Genomic DNA, 7,245 nt, shown 5'->3' with positions numbered 1-7,245 from the left:
GTTATGAATGTAAAAAAATTGCTTGAGTCCCTGCACTTCTTTCATTACAAATTAACCACTGACAAGAAGAAATTCTTCTGCTCTACTCCACGCTGATTAGGCCTCAACTGGAGTATTGTGTCCAGTTCTGGGCGCCACATTTCAGAAAAGATGTGGGCAAATTGGAGAAAGCGCAGAGGAGAGCAAGAATAATGATTAAAGGTCTAGGAAACGTGACCTATGAGGGAAGATTGAAAAAATTGGGTTTGTTTAGTCTGGAGAAGAGAAGACTGAGGGAGGACGTGACAGTTTTCAAGTAAATAAAAGGTTGTTAGAATGTAAGAATGGTCATACTGGGTCAGACCAAAGCTCCATCTAGCCCAGTATCCTGTCTTCCGACAGTGGGGGAATGAACAGAACAGGTAATCATCAAGTGATCCTTTCCCTGTCACTCGTTCCCAGCTTCTGGCAAACAGAGGCTAGGGACGCGATCCGTGCCCATCCTGGCTAATAGCCATTGATGGACCTAGCCTCCATGAATGTATCTAGTTCTTTTTGTACCTTGTTATTGTCTTGGCCTTCACATCTTCTAGCAAGGAGTTCCACAGGTAACTGTGCATCATGTGAAGAAATACTTCCTTTTGTTTGTTTTAAACCTGCTGCCTATTCATTTCATTTGGCGCCCCCTAGTTCTTGTGTTAGGAGAAGGAGTAAATAACACTTCCTTATTTACTTACCAGTCATGATTTTATAGACCTCGATCATGCCCCCCCCTTAGTCGTCTCTTTTCCAAGCTGAAAAGTCCCAGTCTTACTAATCTCTCCTCATATGGAAGCTGTTCCATCTCCCTAATAATTTTTGTTGCCCTTCCCTGTGCCTTTTCCAATTCCAATATATATGTTTTGAGATGGGATGACCAGATCTTCACACAGGATTCAAGATGTGTGTGTACCATGGATTTATATAGAGGAGGGAGAAAAATGGTTCTCCTTAACCGCTGAAGATAGGACAAGAAGCAATGGGCTTAAATTGCAGGAAGGGAGGTTTAGGTTGGACATTAGGAAAAACTTCCTAACTGTCAGGGTGGTTAAACACTGGAATGAATTGCCTAGGGAGTCACAGCAGGTGACTGTCTGTCACTGGAGATTTTTAAGAGCAGGTTAAAATGTATTACTGGCATGCAAAACCTTAAATCAGAGTGAACGAATGAAGACTCGGCACAGCACTTCTGAAAGGTTGCCGACCCCTGCCTTAAATGAAGTGGACAAGAAGTGTTTGTTAAGCCAGCTGAAAAAGTAAAGTACACAGACTGATTCTTGCATCTCTACAACCGTAACTTCTGGATTCTACTCAACTCCTGTGTAGCTTTTACAGATGCCGGTCTTAGAAAACCCTGACAGAATGAGGCACTAACAGCCATGGGGCTGCCATGTGATCAGGGCAGACTAGAGAATCTGAACACAGAGTGGAATATCATACAACAAATGAATGAAAATTTGACTTCAACTTCTTCTTTATCATCACTAGTGGCTCAACCCGATCTTTGTGCTATGTTCCCTGGAACGAAAGGAGTAGGAATTCATCTCTTTCTACTCCCAGTCACAACTGCTACAGCTGAGCATTGTTTTTCCTCATCGAATAGAATTTTGTGTTCTGAAAAAAGTGGCCTTTTGCCTGATCATGAGCATATCACAAAGGACTGGAAGTACCAGACCCATGAACATGAATGCCCTGCATTTGAGAAGTTCATTTACAGAGTTGTGCAAAGTTACAAGAAGAAACCAAGAAGGACGTAGATATCGTGCTTCCTAGTAGGCTCATGTAGCCAACCTTAATTTGTGTGAGGATTTAAAAACAAGTTAAATCTAATAAAATGATCGTGAAACAATTTTCAGATTTTACTATGGTGCCATACAGCCCACTTTCACCCTAACGGTCTCACCCCTCACCGTTCCTAAGCCCCTCCCCGGATTTTTTAACATCGCCCACCTCCCATTTCAATTCCTGGGGAAAACTGCTCACTGGGCCTTCTATACCCCTCCTGTGTGCTGCTGGGAGCCTGGTGCCAAGGATGGGAAATAAGGGGCAGCCCCCACCCCGCAGAACTGGATGATGGAGGGGGAGGAAATCTCTGGTTCGGAGGGCAGAGCCTTGGCACCCCAGGGAGAGGAAAGCTCCCCTATGCCCAGCCCCTCTCTCCTTATCCAGGCTGGAGAAGGGGTAGATGTGTCCCAGCATCTCCCTCACTTGCCACCTTGCCCTCAGGGAAAAGGCCTGGGCGAGGGAGCTGCTCTGAACATAGTGAAATCCAAGCATGACCAAGACAGCCAGGCTGCAAAGATCCTGCAGCCGTCCCCACTGCCCTCCTGCCTAACCCAGGCCAGAGCAGTCGCTAGCTAGCACATCACAGCACAGCTGCTGGAGCTTCAGGCCCACAGCATCCCACTCAGCTGCCCCTGCGATTGCCAGGGAGGATGGTAATGCTGGGGGAGGTGGATGAATCACCAGTTGTTTGATGCTCCAGCATCTCCCCCTGAAAAAGTCATTTCAGGCCAGGCTGGTGCAGAGAAGTCACACGAATTCTTTGCATCCGTCTTCACTGCAGAGGGTGGCAGGGGTGGGGGGATCCCCATTTCAGAGCTATCTTTTCTGGGCCACAAACCTGAAGCACTGTCTCCCATGGATGCATCAGTGGAGGAGGTTTTAGAACAGATTGATCAGTCACTGGGGACAGTTGGCATTCACCCAAGAGAGCTGAAGAAACTCAAATATGAAATTGCAGAACTACTAACTGCTATGCAACCTAGCACTGAAATCAGATGGCTGGTGGCTAGGCAGAGGACACTGATTTTTAAAAAGGAGTCCATAGACTTTAGGGTCAGAAGGGACCAATGTGATCATCTAGTCTGAGACATTCCTGGCAATTACAGGCTGCTAAACCTAACCTGGTCAGTAAACCAGGCAAATCGGCTGAAACTATAGTAAAGAACAGAATTAGCAGACCCAGTATGTTGGGGAAGAATCAATACAACTTTTGTAAAGGAAAATCATGCCTCACCCCTCTATTAGAATTCTCTGAGGGAATCAACAAGCATGTGGACAAGGAGAATCCAGTGGATATGATATGCTTGGACGTTCAGAAGCTTTTGACAAGGTCCCACACCAAAGCTCTTAAGATAAGTAAGCTGTCATAGGATAAGAGGAAAGGTCCTCCCATGGATTGGAAACTGGTTAAAAGATAGGAAATGAAGGGGAGGAATAAATGCTCAGTTTTCACAATGGGGAGAGGTGATCAGCGGGATCCCCCACGGATCTGTGCTGGGACCAGCATTGTTCAACGTAGTCATAAATGATCTGGAAAAAGGGGTGAACAGTGAGGTGGCAAAGTTGGCAGATGATACAAACTTATTCAAGTGAATTCAGCCCAAACTGACTGCAAGGAGTTACAGGGGAATGACACAAAACCAGGCGACTGGGCAACAAAATGGCAGCTGAAATCCAACATTGATAAGTACTGTAATACACACTGGGAAAAAACAATCCCAACTGTGCCTATGCAGTAATGTGATCTGCATTAGCTGGTCCCACCTAAGAAAGATCATAGACTCATAGACTTTTAGGGTCAGAAGGGACCAATGTGATCATCTAGTCTGACCTCCTGCACAAAGCAGGCCACAGAACCCTACCCATCCACTTCTATAACAAACCCCTAACCTATGTCTGAGTTACTGAAGTCTTCAAACTGTGGTTTGAAGACCTCAAGCTGCAGAGAATCCTCCAGCAAGTGACCTATGCCCCACGCTGCAGAGGAAGGCGAAAAACCTCCAGAGCCTCTGCCAATCTGCCCTGGAGGAAAATTCCTTCCCGACCCCAAATATGGCAGTCGGCTAAACCCTGAGCACGTGGGCAAGACTCAGCAGTCAGCACTCAGGAAAGAATTCTCTGCAGTAACTCAGATCCCATCCCATCCCACATCCCATCACCGACCACTGGGCATACTTATCTGCTGGTAATCAAAGATCAATTGCCAAAATTAAGCTATCCCATCATACCATCCCTTCCATAAACTTATCAAGCTTAGTCTTAAAGCCAGATATGTCTTTTGCCCCCACTACTCCCCTTGGAAGGCTGTTCCAGAACTTCACTCCTCTAATGGTTAGAAACCTTCATCTAATTTCAAGTCTAAACTTCCTAGTGTCCAGTTTATCACATTCGTTCTTGTGTCTACATTGGTACTAAGCTTAAATAATTCCTTTCCCTCCCTAATATTAATCCCTCTGATATATTTATAAAGAACAAGCATATCCCCCCTCAGCCTTCTTTTGGCTAGACTAAACAAGCCAAGCTCTTTGAGTCTCCTTTCATATGACAAGTTTTCCATTCCTCGGATTATCCTAGTAGCCCTTCTCTGAACCTGTTCCAGTTTGAATTCATCCTTCTTAAACATGGGAGACCAGAACTGCACACAGTATTCCAGATGAGGTCTCACCAGTGCCTTATATAACGGTATTAACACCTCCTTATCTTTGCTGGAAATACCTCGCCTGATGCATCCTAAAACCACATTAGCTTTTTTAACGGCCATATCACATTGGCGGCTCATAGTCATCCTGTGATCAACCAATACTCCAAGGTCCTTCTCTTCCTCTGTTGCTTCCAACTGATGTGTCCCCAATGTATATCTAAAATTCTTATTATTAATCCCTAAGTGCATGACTTTGCACTTTTCACTATTAAATTTCATCCTATTACTATTACTCCAGTTTACAAGGTCATCCAGATCTTCCTGTATGATATCCCAGTCCTTCTCTGTGTTAGCAATACCCTCCAGCTTTGTGTCATCCGCAAACTTTATTAGCACATTCCCACTTTTTGTGCCAAGATCAGTAATAAAAAGGTTAAATAAGATTGGTCCCAAAACCGATCCTTGAGGAACTCCACTAGTAACCTTCTTCCAGCCTGACAGTTCACCCTTCAGTACGACCCGTTGTAGTTTCCCCTTTAACCAGTTCCTTATCCACCTTTCAATTTTCATATTGATCCCCATCTTTTCCAATTTGACTAATAATTCCCCATGTGGAACCGTGTCAAATGCCTTACTGAAATCGAGGTAAATTAGATCTACTGCATTTCCTTTGTCTAAATAATCTGTCACCTTCTCAAAGAAGGAGATCAGGTTGGTTTGGCACGATCTACCTTTAGTAAAACCATGTTCTAATTTGTCCCAATTACCATTGACCTCAATGTCCTTAACTACTTTCTCCTTCAAAATTTTTTCCAAGACCTTACATACTACAGATGTCAAACTAACAGGCCTATAGTTACTCAGATCACTTTTTTTCCCTTTCTTAAAGATAGGAACTATGTTAGCAATTCTCCAGTCATACGGTACAACCCCTGAGTTTACCGATTCATTAAAAATTCTCACTAATGGGCTTGCAATTTCATGCACCAGTTCCTTTAATATTCTTGGATGAAGATTGTCTGGGCCCTCCGATTTTGTCCCATTAAGCTGTTCAAGTTTGGCTTCATGGTCTCATCATGGAGAGTTCTCTGAAAACATCCACTCAGTGTGCAGCAGTGGTCAAAAAAGCAAACAATGTTAGGAACAGAGTAGAAAATAAGACAAAATATCACAGAGCCACTATGGTGTGCCAACACCTGGAATATGGTGTCCAGTTCTGGTTGCTCCATCTCAGAAAGGATATGGAGGAACTGGAAGAGGTTCAGGGAAGAGCAACAAAGATGGTCAAGGGTATGGAATGGCTTCCATAGGAGGGGAAACTAAAAAGACTGGGGCAGTTCAGCTTCGAAATTAGACAACATGGGGGGGGGATACAAAATCGTGAATAGTGTGGAGAAGTGTTATTTACCCCTTCACCCGGTACAAAAATGGGTGATTACCCGATGAAACAGAAAGGCAGCAAGCTTCATACGAACAAGAGAAAGCACTTTTTCCACACAATGCACAGTTAACCTGGGGAACTCATTGCCAGAGGACGCCGTGAAGGCCAAAAGTATAACAGGGCTCAAAACAGGAGTACATAAGTTCCTGGAGATTAGATCCATCAATGGCTGTTAGCCAAGATAGTCAAGGATGCAACCCCATGCTCATAGTGACCCTAAGACTGACTGTCAAAAGCTAGGAGGGGAAGACAGAGATGGATCACCCAACAATTGCCCTGTCCTGTACACACCCTGTGAAGCTCTGGTACTGCCCACTGCCAGAGACAGGACACTGGGCCAGATGGACCATTGGGCTGATCCAGGATGGCAGCTCTAATGTTTTTGACCAAAGAGTCTGGTTTCATGTCAAAGTTAATGCTTTCATTTTGATTTGTTTGGGGTTTTTTGGTTCAAAATGTCCTGCATTAAAAAACTTCACGGAAACATTTCGATTTTTTCTGATTCCCCCCTGCCCCAACTGAAACAATTTGGCAAACTCAGCATCACCAAGTCTGCATTTTTGTGCTGGGGAAAAAAAAGGATGAAAAACGTCACAGCTCTAGTTCCCATCCTCCCCAGCTGAAAGGCCATGTGTACAGAGCAGCATCTTGCTGCAGTTGCCTTAGCGTGAAACTGGAGTAGCTGCACTGGATTCACTCTGGAGTAACCGGGATAAGGATCCAGCCAGGCCCTTTGGCTTAGGCCTTGTCTGCCCTGGCATGTGGCAACCTCAGAACCAGGCTGGGCTGGGCTTCTTAGCTCTGGGAGGGGGGGCCCTTTGTTGTCATTTGTGGGGCAGACAGGGTTAGCTCCCCACATAGCTAGGAGCTGCTGGATGGGCCCATAAAAGACATCCTGGCCTCACCAGGCACCGCTAATCAGAGGCCATCAGGGTATTCCCAATGGAGGGCGCTAGGTCCACTCTCCCATTTACCCCAGAATAATAGTATCATCCATCTCTTATCTAGCGCTTCCCAGCCGTAGATCTCAAAGCTCTGCACACACAAGCTCAGTCTCATTATTCCTGTGCTGTAGATGGAGAAACTTAGACATAGGGAGGGGACAAACCTTGCCCCAAATCATTCAGCAGTTCAGTGGCAGAGGTGGGAATGGAGCTCAGGTCTCCAGAGTCCACTAGGCTTTGCCACTTCAAGCCTTCTCCCCCCACGCTGCCAGACCCAGCCAGTCCTGCACCCCCCACCCCAAGCCAGTCAGCCCAGCAGCCTTCCCAGTGCCAAGAACCAAATTTTTATTGCAAAAACACAAGGTTATAAATAAGAATTGCACTTGGGTTGGGAAGAGGGGGAACCCTTGCACAGG

Source organism: Gopherus evgoodei, unplaced genomic scaffold (assembly GCF_007399415.2).
Source record: "Gopherus evgoodei ecotype Sinaloan lineage unplaced genomic scaffold, rGopEvg1_v1.p scaffold_37_arrow_ctg1, whole genome shotgun sequence".
Lineage (NCBI taxonomy): Eukaryota > Metazoa > Chordata > Testudines > Testudinidae > Gopherus > Gopherus evgoodei.
This window is presented reverse-complemented; position numbering follows the sequence as displayed.